The sequence below is a fragment of the Hypanus sabinus genome, chromosome 29 (assembly GCF_030144855.1).
Source record: "Hypanus sabinus isolate sHypSab1 chromosome 29, sHypSab1.hap1, whole genome shotgun sequence".
Lineage (NCBI taxonomy): Eukaryota > Metazoa > Chordata > Chondrichthyes > Myliobatiformes > Dasyatidae > Hypanus > Hypanus sabinus.
In genome coordinates this window covers 25,288,068-25,302,768 of record NC_082734.1, presented here as the reverse complement: position 1 = coordinate 25,302,768, position 14,701 = coordinate 25,288,068, and the positions used below count along the sequence as shown (strand labels likewise).

General features: G+C 45.6%; 1 long non-coding RNA gene across 1 annotated transcript in view; it reads left to right on the top strand.

Moving 5' to 3' along the window:
* The first annotated feature begins 436 nt into the window (after nucleotides 1-436).
* The window catches only part of LOC132382774 (uncharacterized), a 52,671-nt gene continuing 38,406 nt past the window's right edge, over nucleotides 437-14,701 (top strand). The window contains exon 1 of the long non-coding RNA XR_009508458.1: nucleotides 437-526. This is a non-coding gene — a long non-coding RNA (uncharacterized LOC132382774). The remainder of the gene's footprint in view (nucleotides 527-14,701) is intronic.

Below are 14,701 nucleotides of genomic sequence, written 5' to 3'. Positions count from 1 at the left end.
CAGGCGTGGATGCTGTAGGAGGCATGTATTCACAGTCCTGTCCCACGCGCAGATGCTGTAGGAGGCACGTATTCACAGTCCTGTCCCGCGCGCAGATGCTGTAGGGGGCACGTATTCACAGTCCTGTCCCGCGTGCAGATGCTGTAGGGGGCACGTATTCACAGTCCCGCGCGGGCTTTTCCCTTTGTTGGTGAAGCAGACCTTGCGCCCTTTTGGGACTGGCCTTTATGCCGGCACGCTGGCTATTTGTGAGCCGGTTCGAGTGCACTAGGAAGTGGGTCGCCACAATGGGACCTTTCGCAACTGCTGTCGAGAGGCGGTAGAGTCTTTGCTTCGTGTCTCACAGCTTTAGGCAGGAGGCCTTTGTGTGATCACATGATGTGGGATTAATGGGTAAACTTTGGAGAGCCAGCCAAGAACCTATCAGACAGTAAGCCAAGCGGAGAACAATCGCTCTGCAATGTTTCCCCAGAGTTCTGGAGGTCCGGCTCGTTTTCCCAGGGATTAGAAAAATGAAGTGACACAAGTAAGTAAAAGGCAAGAGAATTCATAAAATTACTTTCTAGCGAAGGAACACAAAAACCTAGAGATGTTGGCTCTGGATGAAAACAGGAAGGAAGAATCCAGCAATTTGAGTTCAGGGACAGAAGAAATTTCCAATTCTGACTTGGAGTGTGAAACCAGTAACTGGGATAAGTCTAAATTAATCATCTATTTCAACATGCACAAAGTGTTGGAGATACTCAGGAGGTGATGCAGCATCTATAGAAAAGAGTAAACTGTCAATGTTTCAGGCTGAGACCCTTCTTCAGGACTGAGAAAGAGGGGAAGATGCCAGAATAAAGAGATGGAGGGAGGGAAGGAGGCTAGCTGGAAGGTGATAGGTGAAGCCAGGTGGGTGGGAAAGGTCAAGGGCTGGAGAATCCATTTACAACGATGTTTCTGGGACTTGAGGACCTGAGTTATGGGAAAAGGTTGAATAGGTTAGGATTTTATTCCCTGGAGTGAAGGAGAATGAGGGGAGATTTGATAGAGGTATACAAAATGATGAGGAGTATAGAAAGGGTAAATATTTGGGTGAACTGAATGGAACTGACTTCATTTCTTACATCCTTCATATACATGAGGAGTAAAAATCTTTATGTTACGTTTCCATCTAAATGTGCAATGTTCAATCCTTGTAATTTACAATAATTTATAACAAATAGAACAGTCAATGTAATATAGAATACACTCAAGTCAGCATGAGTTCATCAGTCTGATGGTCTGGTGGAAGAAGCTGTCCCGGAGCCTGTTGGTCCTGATGTTTATGTTGCGGTACCGCTTCCCGGATGGTAGCAGCTGGAATAGATTGTGGTTGGGATGACTCAGGTCCCCAATGATCCTACGGGCCCTTTTTACACACCTGTCCTTGTAAATGTCCTGAATCGTGGGAAGCACACAACTACAGATGCGCTGGGCTGTCTGCACCGCTCTCTGCAGAATCCTGCGATTGAGGGAGGTACAGTTCCCACATCAGGCAGTGATGCAGCCAGTCAGGATGCTCTCAATTGTGCCTCTGTAGAAAGTTCTAAGGATGTGGGGGCCCACACCAAACTTCCTCAAACTTGTGCTGTTGTGCCTTTTTCACCACACAGCTGGTGTGTACAGTCCACGTGAGGTCCTCGGTGATGTGGATGCCGAGGAACTTGAAGCTGTTTACCCTCTCAACCCCAGATCCATTGATGTCACCAGGGGTTAGCCCATCTCCTTTGGTGAAATATTTAAGGGGAGCCTGAGGGGGAACTTCTTCGCTCAGAGGCTGGTGCGAGTGTGAAATGAGCTGCCAGTGGAAGTGATAGATCCAGATTCAATTGTAACATCTGAGAGAAGTTTTGATATGTCCAGCGCAGGGATCGGAGAGTTATGGAGGGCTATGGTCGAGGTGCAGGTCGATAGGACTAGGCAGATGGACTGAAGGGCCTGTTTCAAAGCTGTGGTGCTCTATGGCTCCACGACAATGTTAACCACATCAGCACTGACCAAACAGCCACACTGTGCATCAACTTTGTCGATTGTGTAAAAGCCTTCGACAGTGGAGACGGAGAAACCCTGCGGAGAATCCCGCGGCACTCTGGAGTACCAAGCAGGATGGTCGTGCGAGAGAATGCCCTGCAGTCAACTATGGCGGACAGCTCACCAGTAACCTTCAGGTGAAGACAGGAGTGCCTGATATCCTCCTTCTTGGTCCTACTGGTAATAGACTGGATCATGGAGACATCTACAGCATGGGATTCAGTGGATCCTATGGAAACAACTAGATAATGTAGACTTCACTGATGACATAGATCTCCTATCCCATACCCACAAGCGAATGCAGGGTAAAAAAAACGACAGGCTTGGCAACCATATCAACACAAACTGGCCTAACGTCCACAAAGAGGAAACTAAAGTCCGCAAAATCAGCTCAGAGAGTTGTGAGAGCGTGGAATGAGCTGCCAGCACAAGTGGTGCTTGCGAGGTTGATTTCAATGCTTAAGAGAAACTCGGACAGGTACGTGGATGGTAGAGGTATGGAGGGTTATGGTCCCAATCAGGACTCTGGCGAGATGCCGTTGGCAGCCTGTGAAACATCGGTGTGCTGATTTGATAAAATGATCTGTAGGGATGACATGATAGGTATATGGACAGGAAAGGAGTGGAGGGTTATGGGCTGAGTGCGGGTAGGTGGGACTAGGTGAGATTAAGAGTTCAGCATGGACTAGGAGGGCCAAGATGGCCTGTTTCCGTGCTGTGATTGTTATATGGTTATACAAAGCTAAGTTTTTTACTGTACCTTGGTAAATGTGACATTAATAAACCAATTTATTTTATTCATTATTTTATTATTTATTTATGATACCTTCCCTCTCCTAATTAACATAAAACCATAAGGTATAGGAGCAGAATTAGGCCATTCAGCCCATCGAGTTTGCTCCTCCATTCCATCATGGCTAATTTATTATCCTTTTCAGTCCCGTTCTCCTGCCTTCTCCCCATAGCATTTGAAGCCCTTACTGTTCAAGAGCCTCTCTGTTTTAAATACACCCAATGAAATGGCCTCCACAGCTGCCTGTGCCAATGAATTCCACAGATTCACCACCCTCTGGCTAAAGAAATTCCTCCTCATCTCCGTTCTAAAGGGACATCCTTGTATTCTGAGACTGCGTCCTCTGGTCCTAGACTCTCCCATTATAGGAAGCATCCTCTCCACAACTACACTAACAAGGCCTTTCAATAGTCGATATTTTCAATGAGACCCCCTCAACCCTTTTCTCCCGCCTTCTCCCCGTTGCATTTGACACCATTACTAATCAAAAGCCTGTCAAAATGCATTTTCAAAACTTCCTGAAACGCTTTCGAACTCTGCTGAATCAAGCTAATTCTGGGAAGTTGAAGTCTCCAAATACCTCCACACTGTTACTTATGTCACTTGCCTTCATAATTCTTCCTCGGGAACACACACAACACGATGGAGGAACCCAACAGGTCGGCCAGTATCTACGGAAAGGAATAAATAGTTGACCTTTCAGGCCGAGACCCTTCACCGGGACTGGAAAGGAAAGGGGAGTTAAGGTGCAATAAGAAGGTGGGTGGAGGGGAAGAAGCATAAGCTGGAAGGTGATAGGTGAAGCAAAGATTTAGAGCGCAGCGGAGATTACAGGGGGTGGGGGCAACAGTGAGAGAAGTCTCACTGACACACCCGTTGAAGAAAAGATTTGTTTCTGCTCTCTTTCTGAATCTTAAAAGGACTGTTGTACAAAGACAGCACAGTGATCTCCCTCTCTTTCTTTCTAACACACACGGCCACATTTAAAGATCCTTCTAAAATATCCTCCCCCCTTACTGCAACAACGGGCTCCTTTACCGCTCTTGAATGCCAGCTCCTTCTTTACATCTCCCTCAGCTACATGAAGGTTCTAAACCCTGGAATGCTGAGTTGCCAGCCCTGTCTTTCTTTCAGCCTACAGTCCCCGAGTCCCATGCTAGCCGTCAGATTTCATGCATTAAGATAGATCACATTCCTCTGAGGCACCTTATCTCATCAGGAAGTTATTGTCCTTCAATCATTCCGAAACAGGGTGGATAATCTCACCTACCACAACTGTGAATCATACCACAACCTAAGGACTCACAATCAAGGACTTTATAACCCACGTTCAGTATTATTTATTATTAATTGCGTTTTTTTTTGTATTTGCTCAGTTTGTCTTCTTTTGCACGTAGGTTCTTTGTCAGTCTTTGTTTGTGTGTGGTTTTCCATCGATTCTATTTTGTTTCTCTGTAACAACTGTGAATGCCTGCAAGAAGATAAATCTCAGAGGTGACATAGGCATACTTTGATAATAAATTTCCTTTGAGCTTTGAACATCCATATCTGCTCTGCTTCTTGGACCTTATTGCCCTATTGTCCTGTTTGTTATTATTTGTAATGCCTGCATTGTTTTGTGCACTTTATGCAGTCCTGGGTAGGTCTGTAGTCTAGTGTAGTTTTTTTTCTCTGTGTTGTTTTTTACATAGTCCAGTCTAGTTTTTGTACTGTGTCATGTAACACCATGGTCAGGGAAAAACGTTGTCTCATTTTTACTTTGTACCGTACCAGCAGTTATGGTCGAATTGACAATAAAAGTGACTTTACTTGATACTTTATCAAGCTGTGTATATACAATACTGTGCAAAAGTATATATGATAGCTAGGGTGTCTGAATTTTGCACCATACTTTAGTAATTTTATGTATTGCACTGTCCTGCTGCCAGAAAGAAAAACAAATTTCATGACACATGTGAGTGATATAAACCCGATTCTGATATGGATCTCTGTTGAGGACTGAGAGTGGGAAGGGGACAGGGAGAGGGGTATCATGATTAGGAAAAGGGAGAAGGAGAGGAGGGGGAGTGGAAGGCACCAGAGAGAAACATTCTGTAATGATCAATAAACCAATTGGTTGGAATTAAATCATTTAAATTAAGTGTCTCAGGGCTGAGCATGTCAGCACCTGCGACTCCTTCCCACCCCCAGCACTCCTTCTCTGCCACCTGCCCCACGCCCCTCCCACGGCAATCAACCCTCGCCACTCCCAACATCATTTGTTCCCACCAGATTTACAAACTCGCTCTGTTTCCACGTTGACAATTGAAGTACTCTGAAAAGTCTTAAGGACCTGAGTTTTATATATACATACAACTCGCTCTCCGCTCCACATTGACAGATACAGTATTGTGCAAAAGTCTTAGGCACCCTAGTAATGTACATCAGAATCAGATTTAATATCACCGGTATACGTCGTGAAATTTGTTAACCTTCGGACAACAGCAGTACATGATAAAGTGAATCATGAAAAGAAAAGAAACTGAATTACAGTAAGTATACTGTGAATGCAAGCAGGCTTTTTCCACTGAGGCCAGGGGAGAAAAAAACCAGAGGACATGGGTTAAGTGTGAAGGGGGGAAAAGTTTAAAGGGAATATCGGGGGGGGGGGGCTTCTTCATGCAGAGAGTGGTGGGAGTGTGGAATGAAGTGGTAAATGCGGGCTCACTTTTAACATTCAAGAAAAACTTGCACAGGTACATGGATGAGAGGTGTATGGGGGGGGGGGGGGGGGATATGGTCCAGGTGCAGGTCAGCGGGACTAAGCAGAAAAACGGTTCGGCACAGCCAAGAAGGGCCAAAAGGCCTGTTTCTGTGCCGTAATGTTCTATGGTTTCTATGGTTCTATGTATAAGTAGTGAAAACATAGAAATGAAAATACTAGCATTCATGGGTTCAATGTCCATTTAGAAATTGGATGGCAGAGGGAAAGAAGCTGCTCATGAAACACTGACTGTATGTCTTCAGCTTTCTGTACCTTACACATGCACCTGAGACTTTGCAGGGCACTGTACTTGTAAGGTTCAGATTCAGACTAGCTCTGAGTAGTTTATAGTCTACGGATGCTGGCATGAAACTCACAGAGTACACTGTACATGGAGATATTAAATACAACAATTAACAGAGCGGAGCAGGGGAATGATTGCACTGCAGTCTGAAGGATAAGAGCTTCTGTAGATGCTGGAAATCGGGAGCAACACACAAAAAGTCCTGCTGGGGCTCAGCAGGTCAGGCAGCATCTATGGAGAGGAATAAACAGTTGACGTGTCAGGCCGAGACCCTTCACCAGTACTGGAAAAGAAAGAGGCAGAGCCAGAATAAGTTGGGGGAAGGGGAGGATTACAGGCTGCCAGGTGATAGGTGAGACCGGATGAGGGGGAAGGAAGTTGTGTTGGGGACGGGGGATGTAGTCAGAAGCTGGCAGGTGATATGTAAAAGTGGTAAAGGGAGGAAGAACAAGGTATCTGATTGTGGACCAAGGGAAAAGGGATGAAGGGGGGAAACAGAGGGATGTGATAGTCAGGGGTTAGAGGGGAACCAGAACGGGGAATCAAAAAAGAAGAAGGAAGGAGGAGGAGAGATTACCAGAGGCTGGAGAAATCGATATTCATGCTGTCGAGCCAGATGGAAAATTAGATGTTGTTCTTCTAACAAGCAAGGGAAAATCTGCGGATGCTGGAAATCCGAGCAGCACACACAAAATGCTGGAGGAACTCTTTAGGCCAGGCAGCATCTATGGAAAAAAGTACAGCTGATGTTTCGGACCGAAACCCTTTGGCAGGGCTGGTGTCGGGTTATGGTCCGAAATGTCAGCTACACTTATCTCCATTGATGCTGCCTGGCCTAACGAGTGTGTGTTCCTGTGCTGCCCCTCTAACCCGAGTGTGGGCTTATACCGTACAAAACAAACATATCAAATGTACAGTTCATAACAATTAAGAAAAAGCACCTCTAGTAGAATCGTATAAAGTTAATTACCACCCCACCCTCCCACTACCCAACTCCAAGCCAACCTTACAATATATAAAAAGTTAACCAGAACTTTATCACCACAGAGCTGTATTTATAAAAAGAAGGTATTGTGGCAACCCATTTCCTGGCACATCCGAACCGACTCACAATTAGATAGCCTACGGGGGTTTGCGAGCACAGAGCTTTGGAGCCTCTGCGCCATGGGGGGCAGGTTGAGGGAGGCTTAAAAGTGAGGCTGAAGATTTCGAATAAAGTTTTTTCCTTCGACTGCAGTTACCGACTCCGTGTCGTAATTTTAGCGCTGCGTGTAGCACACCGCTACAGTATATTGCCTACTACCTGAACTATAATATGTTTACACTTCAAAATAAAAGGTAAATATTAACCATAAGAAGCTGGAAGTAAAGGATTTAAATGCAAAAGTAAAGAAGGGAGGGACACACCCTTAATCTAAACAGGGATTATGAAAATATTCAAGAAAAGTTTCACACACCTTTTGGAACTTTACATCCGAATTAAGAAGTGAATAATGAATCTTTTCAAGGTCTAAGCAGGACATAATGTCTGTGAGCCATTGAGCATGAGTGGGTGGGGCAGCATCTCTCCACCTAAGAGGGACTGCACGTCTGGCCAAAAGAGAGGCGAAAGACAGTGTACGACGTTTAGTCCGAGTCAGATAGATGTCAAATTCTCCCGAAGTGCCGAAACGAGCAATCAGAGGGTTGGGTTCCAAGTAGCAATTAAGTGTGTGAGATAAAGTTAGAAAAACATCTCTCTAGAATTTCTCCAAGCTAGGACAAGCCCAATACATATGAATAAGGGAAGCCTCGCCCCTTATACACCTATCGCAACAGGGACTAATATCGGGATAGAACCGCGATAATTTAGTTTTAGACATATGTACAACTTTGAACATAAAAGACAGTGGCGAGCACATAGAGAAGTTGAATTAACTGACTTGATAATTGAATCCCAAACCACGTCAGAGAAAGGAAAATTTAAATCATGCTCCCAGGCAGTTTTAATTTCGTCAAAGGGGATTTGCCTCAACTATGCTAGCACATCTCGAATAGTAGAAATTAAACCTTTACCCAATGGATTCATATGAAGGAACGAATCCACAACATTTTTATCGGGTGCCTCAGGAAAGTTTGGTATTAAAGGGTTGATAAAATGTCTAATTTAGAGATATCTAAAGTATTAGGTAGGCCAAACTTTACAGACAATTGTTCAAAAGTTGCAAAGTGCTTATCAATGAAAAGCACCCAGTGCCCTTTCTGTGCCAGTCTAGAAATGTTAAATCCTGCATAAAAGTGGTGATACACTCCAAGTCAGGCTGGTGCGCGGCTGAGAGGGAGGGGGAAGCTGGTGACGTGGATATAAGAGTGTTGGATTTCCATGTCGAGCGACGCTTCCTGCAAGGCACAAGTCGGGAGTACGACCGAACTCACTTCGCCCGTTTAAACTCCCTCCGCCTGAGCCAACAGACCTGGAGGAGCTCGACATCATCCGGGACAAAAGGAGCTCTCATCACCGGCTGTCACAGGTTCAGCTCTCCCCACCTTCCAGGACAGCTACAGAAAGTGATGTCTCAGGAAGCCGTCATCCATCATTAAGGACCCTCACCATCCGGGCCATGCCATCTTGCCCATGTTGCATCAGGCAGGAGGTACAGGAGCCTGAAGACCCACATCTCAAAATTCAACAGAAGTTTCTTTCCCATTGTCATCACATTCTTGAACTGACTTGATTAACCCTAACACTACCTTCAACTGTACTTCTTTATCTCTCTCTCTCACTCTCTCAACTTGCAGCAATGTTATATTTATTTTGTAATGTAACCTATCTATCCTCATTGTCACCATCATTACGTGCCATGTCGTATAATGTGGGTGGTCATTATTTTTCCATGTCCATGATAGTTCTTGGGAAATTTTTCTTCAGAAGTGATTTGTCATCAGCTTCTTCTGGGCAGTGTCTTTTCGAGACGGGTGACCACAGCCACCATCAATACTCTCAGAGATTGTCTGCCTGGCATCAGTGGTTTTAATGGTTTTCATCAGTGGCCTTGGTCTTAATTGTTGCAACTGTACATGGCTCTACCACTTCCCCTGGTAGCACTTCGACCGACAGAACATGGAGATGCCTTCACAAACCCAACAACCCTGTGATCTCAGTCTCTGTGGCCACCGTGAGGGACCCTTCAGGAGGGTGAATCCCCGGAAGAGCATCTGGCCCAGACAGCGTACCTGGCTGCCTTGTTTACAGATATCTTCGACCTCTTGCTTCGGAAGTCTGGGGTTGCCAGCTGCTTCAAGCAGGCACGCCTGTGTCCGAGAAGAAGATTGTAAACCGCCTCAATGGCCATCGTCCATTGGCACGTACAGCCACTGCGATGGAGAGCTCAGAGAGGTTGTTCATGAAACATATTGACATCTGCCTGAAGAGTGACTTGATGTGCTTCCATTTGTCTATCAGAACAACTGATCAAAGATCATTGGGTCTTCAGTCTGCTCTGGACAGTGAAAATGCACATGTCAGGATGGTCTCCATACCTCCTAGTGCAACAAGATCCTTGGTCTTTCTCACTATCAGACTTCGCTCAGTTTCTATTGGCAACACTGCCGTCTCCTCAAGCACCAGCCGCACAGATACGCCACGAGGCCGAGAGTTTAAACTCCTTGCCCTGGCCACTTCAAACTTATGATTATGAGACCAAGTATAGCTCCAAGACTGCTTGCTGATGGCACCACTGTTGCTAGCTGGATCAAAGGTGGTGATGAATTAGCAACACACACACAAAATGCTGGTGGAGCGCAGCAGGCCAGGCAGCGTCTATGGGAAGAAGCACGGTCGACGTTTCGGGCCGAGACCCTTCGTCACCCTTGAAGGGTCTCGGCCCGAAACGTCGACAGCTCTTCTCCCTGTAGACGCTGCCTGGCCTGCTGCGTTCCACCGGCATTTTCTGTGTGTGTGTGTGTTGCTTGAATTTCCAGCATCTGCAGATTTCCTCCTGTTTGCGTTGGTGAATTAGCATATTGGAGGGAGACGGAGTGGTGTCACAACAACCACTTCTCACTTCAACTTCAGCAAAACCAAAGAGCTGATTATTGACTACAGGGAAAGAAACCAGAGGTCCATGAGCCAGTCCTCATTAGGGGATCTTAGGTGGCGAGAGTCAGTAACTTTAAATTCTGTATCAGAATTGTATCAGATATCTGTCATGGGTCCAGCACATTAGTGACACCACAAAGAAGGCATGACAGTGCCTCTACTTTCTTAGAAGTATGAGTAGATTCGCCATGTCACCAAAAATGCTGACGATCTTCTATAGATGCACAGTGGAGAGCATCCTGAATGGTTGAATCACGGCCTGGTGTGAAAACCTTAATGGCCAGGAACAGAAAAGGCTTTTGAAAGCAGTGGAGACAGCTCAGTCCATCACGGGCAAAGCCCTACCAACCATTGAGTATTTTTACATAAGAAAGAGGTATCTATCGCTAAGGACCCCTGTTACCCAAGACATGCTCTTTTCTTGCTAAAAACCACTGGACAGGAGGTACAGGAGCATAAGGACCCACATTACCAGGTTCAGGAACAGTTATTATCCTACAGCCATCAGGCTCCTGAACCAGTGTGGGTAACTTCACTTCCCACAACCCAAGGACTCACTTTGAAGGATTCTACAACTCATGTTCGCCAGGAATTTTTATTTACATTTTCTCTTTTTTTTTGCATATTTGTTTTCCATATAACCATATAACAATTACAGCATGGAAACAGGCCATCTCAGCCCTTCTAGTCCGTGCCGAACGCTTACTCTCACCTAGTCCCACCGACCTGCACTCAGCCCATAACCCTCCATTCCTTTCCTGTCCATATACCTATCCAATTTTACTTTAAATGACAATAATGAACCTGCCTCTACCACTTCTACTGGAAGCTCATTCTACACAGCTACCACTCTGAGTAAAGAAATTCCCCCTCGTGTTACCCTTAAACTTTTGCCCCTTAACTCTCAACTCATGTCCTCTTGTTTGAATCTCCCCTACTCTCAATGGAAAAAGCCTATCCACGTCAACTCTATCTATCCCCCTCATAATTTTAAATACCTCTGTCAAGTCCCCCCTCAACCTTCTACGCTCCAAAGAATAAAGACCTAACTTGTTCAACCTTTCCCTGAAACTTAGGTGCTGAAACCCAGGTAAAATTCTAGTAAATCTCCTCTGTACTTTCTCTATTTTGTTGACATCTTTCCTGTAATTCGGTGACCAGAACTGTACACAATACTCCAAATTCGGCCTCACCAATGCCTTGTACAATTTTAACATTACGTCCCAACTCCGATACTCAATGCTCTGATTTATAAAGGCCAGCATACCAAAAGCTTTCTTCACCACCCTATCCACATGAGATTCCACCTTCAGGGAACTATGCACCATTATTCCTAGATCACTCTGTTCTACTGCATTCTTCAATACCCTACCATTTACCACGTATGTCCTAATCGTCAGTCTTCATTTAGGTACAGATTTTTCAAAAAATCTTTTGTACTTCCTTTTTGTCCTATAATTATTTGCAAGATAATGCATCTCAGTACAGGATATGGTAACATAAATGTACTTCTATTAAAAAATTCACTTTGAACTTTTGAACTTTGAAGTTTGAAGGTCTTCTAGGTACTCACTAGCTTCTCTGTAAAAAAAAAGTTACTTCTCAAGTCTCTTTTAAATTTCTCCCCTCTTATCTTGCATTGTGCCCTCTCGTTTTGGACTCTGTGACCCTGGGTTAAGACTGTGAATGTTCATCTAATCATCTCTCATACTTTTATAAACTTCTATAATTTCTTATTCTCCTGAGCTCCAAGAGATAAAGATCCAGCATGTTCAACCTGTCCCTCTAACTCTGGACCAGGCAGAACCCTTCAGTATGCTCCCCAGCTTGGTTATGCCCTTCCTATTGCAGGGCGATGAAAACTCTTTACAATCACAATCAGGCTTAATATCACTGTCATATGTCGCGAAATTTGCTAACTTTCTGGCAGGAATACGATGCAATACATGATAATAGAGAGAAAAAAAACTGTGAATTATACTAAGTGTGTGTGTATATATAAATAATAATTAAGGGTGGAAAAAAATAGAAATAAAAAAGTAGTGAGATAGTGTGTTTGTGGGTTCAATGTCCATTCAGAAATCTGATGACAGAGGGGAAGATGATGTTCCTGAATCACTGAGTGTGTGCCTTCAGGCTTCTGTACCTCCTACCTGATGGTGACAATATGAGGGCATGTCCTGGGTGGTGGGGTCCTTAATGATGGAGGACACGTTTCAGAACTGGTCTGAAACTCTGTGGGTGCTTGTCGGACTTCTAATGTCTGCAGATTTTCTCTTGTTTGTGATAAGATCTCTTTGCAGTTCGTCGTGGCCTGCTGCACACAGGAGTCTGTAGCAAACCTGCTAATCACGCCACATAAGCCCCTTAGATCATAAACATTGTAGAATTAGGCCATTTGGCACATCGTTGTCAAGCTGCATCGCATCCTCAGGAAGAGGCTTATGTCTCTGCTCAGAGCTGAGTGGCACAGAAGAGAGAGCCAGGAGGCGAGCAGCTTCATACCCATTTGGGGTTACCGAGTTATTGGGACAGAAGCTAAGTGGGACCTTGGTGTGCTCCAGGGCGGAACCAGACCTGCATATCCAGACCACTTACAGTGACCCCAGCAGAGGAAGAGACTGCAGCATCTTCATAGATCCACCTCGACCCAGCACCGAATTTGACAGCAGGGAGCCGCTCCTGAATGGTGGTGAGGAAGGCAGGGTCGAGCTGTGCACCTGGGCCGACTGGAGTCCCGGACAAAGTCCATGAGCGCTGTCCCTGACTGCTTAAGCGGCTGCGGAGGACGCCGAGAGTCAGTGGCAGGGGGAGGAAAGGTGGCCGAGCGGTGGAGAACTGCTGGTGGGGTCCTGATCCCAAAGGAGAACGACTCCGGGACATCGCCCAGATTAGGATTGCCTCAGCGCCGAAAGGAACTTCTTTCTCAGCACTGTCGCAAGGCAGCGGGCAGCTTCCCTCTCCAACGATGGCTGTATTGATGCATCTGTGCCCAGGTGTGGCGCCACACAAGAGCGGTGACCCAACTCATTCAAGCAGCACAGAGGAGACCTGGTGGAACTCTGGATCGTCAAGGCCTGTTTGACCTATTATTCATATTCAAATTATTTACATGAATAATGAATCACAATAAGCTCCTGGGTGCACTTGATCAGGCCTGGGGATTTACCCATTATTATTCACTTCATCGCTACAAATAGCTCTTACCTCATTATATGCGTGTGATCCAAGATTTCACTTCTTATTATCTTCACTTCTTTGGCTTCAGTGATGTTCTCCTTAGTAAACGCCAAGGAGAAATAGGCATCAAACATCTTGGCCTGAGAAGAGCAAGTCAGGCTGTTTGATCTGAGAAATTTGAGTCAGGTCAAAATCCAAGTCAGGCCGTCAGGTTGAGGGATATGAGGAGGCTGTCTGGCCAAGGGATTCGAGTCCGGATTTTGGACTGAGGGATTTGAATCAGGCTGTTGGGCAGAGGGATTTGAGTCCGGATTTTGGACTGAGGGATTTGAATCAGGCTGTTGGGCAGAGGGATTTGAGTCAGGCCCTCAGGCTGCCAGGTGAGCCAGATTGGGTTCAGAAGAGCCGACCAGGGTGGAAACCTGCTACTTGGAGGCACCAGAGCCGCTGTGTTCAAGTTGGTGCGAAGACATTGTGTAGTGAGACTGTGAATGATTGCCTTGGCTGTTTCTTTTGCGATCACAGGACTCTGTTAGAGCTTGATTGCCTCAGCAACATGCATAAAATGCTGGAGGAACTCAGCAGGCCAGGCAAAAATCCGGCTGAAAAGAAGTGCAGTCTCAGAAATATCGACTGTACTCTTCTCCATCGATGCTGCCTGGCCTCCTGAGTTCCTCTGCATTTTGTGTGTGTTGCTCAGATTTCCAGCACCTGCAGATTTTCTCTTGTTTTTGGATTAATTGCTGCAGGCCTGCTTCCCTTGCTTGCTGGCGAGACAGGCGGCAAGGCGGCAATGGTCTCAGCTGTAGCGACGACTAGGCCTCAAGCCGCGAGCTTGTATTGTAGCGTGACATCCAGGCTCGGGTGGCGTTGGCTTCTCCCACTGGTGCTGCCCTCCAGTGTTGGATCAGTGGAATTATAAATTGTTCCACACTTTCCCCACCTCCTGAGCGAAGAAGTTCCCTTTAAACATTTCACCTTTCACCCTTAACCTACGGCTTCCGGTTCTAGTCTGGACAAATTCCATTTCGGATGGATAAAGGAAATTGCCAAGGAATTGGCACACTGGTGAATCGTAGGGTGTATCCTGAGTTACAGGTTTCCCCAAAATCCAGGGAATGTTGAAATCTACCAATTATTGTCACTGGAAGAATTTGCCATTTGTCTTGGCAAATGCAATACTTTCCTTTGACCTCCAGAGCTGGGAGCTGCTTCACTCTCTCTGAAAGTGGAATCTATTCATCCGCATCATCGTTAGAGCTGAACAAAAAATCAGGTCAAACCACAGAGAAGGAAACAGGAAGCTTGAAGGGTCAGAAAGGACCTTCACTTTTTCCTACTCTTGTAGTAACATGTCCCTGCCTAATATGCTTCAGGCCAAGACTTTTACGCTCTACAAACACTCATTGGAAAATATCCAAGGCTCTTCTGCTCTGTCGGTGATTCACTTTTCTCTTTTGTCCTGAGGAGAGGTTGGGCAAGCTGGAGCTTTTCATTTTGGAGAGAAGAGTGATGAGAGATGACTCGATAGAGGTGTACATTTGAAAA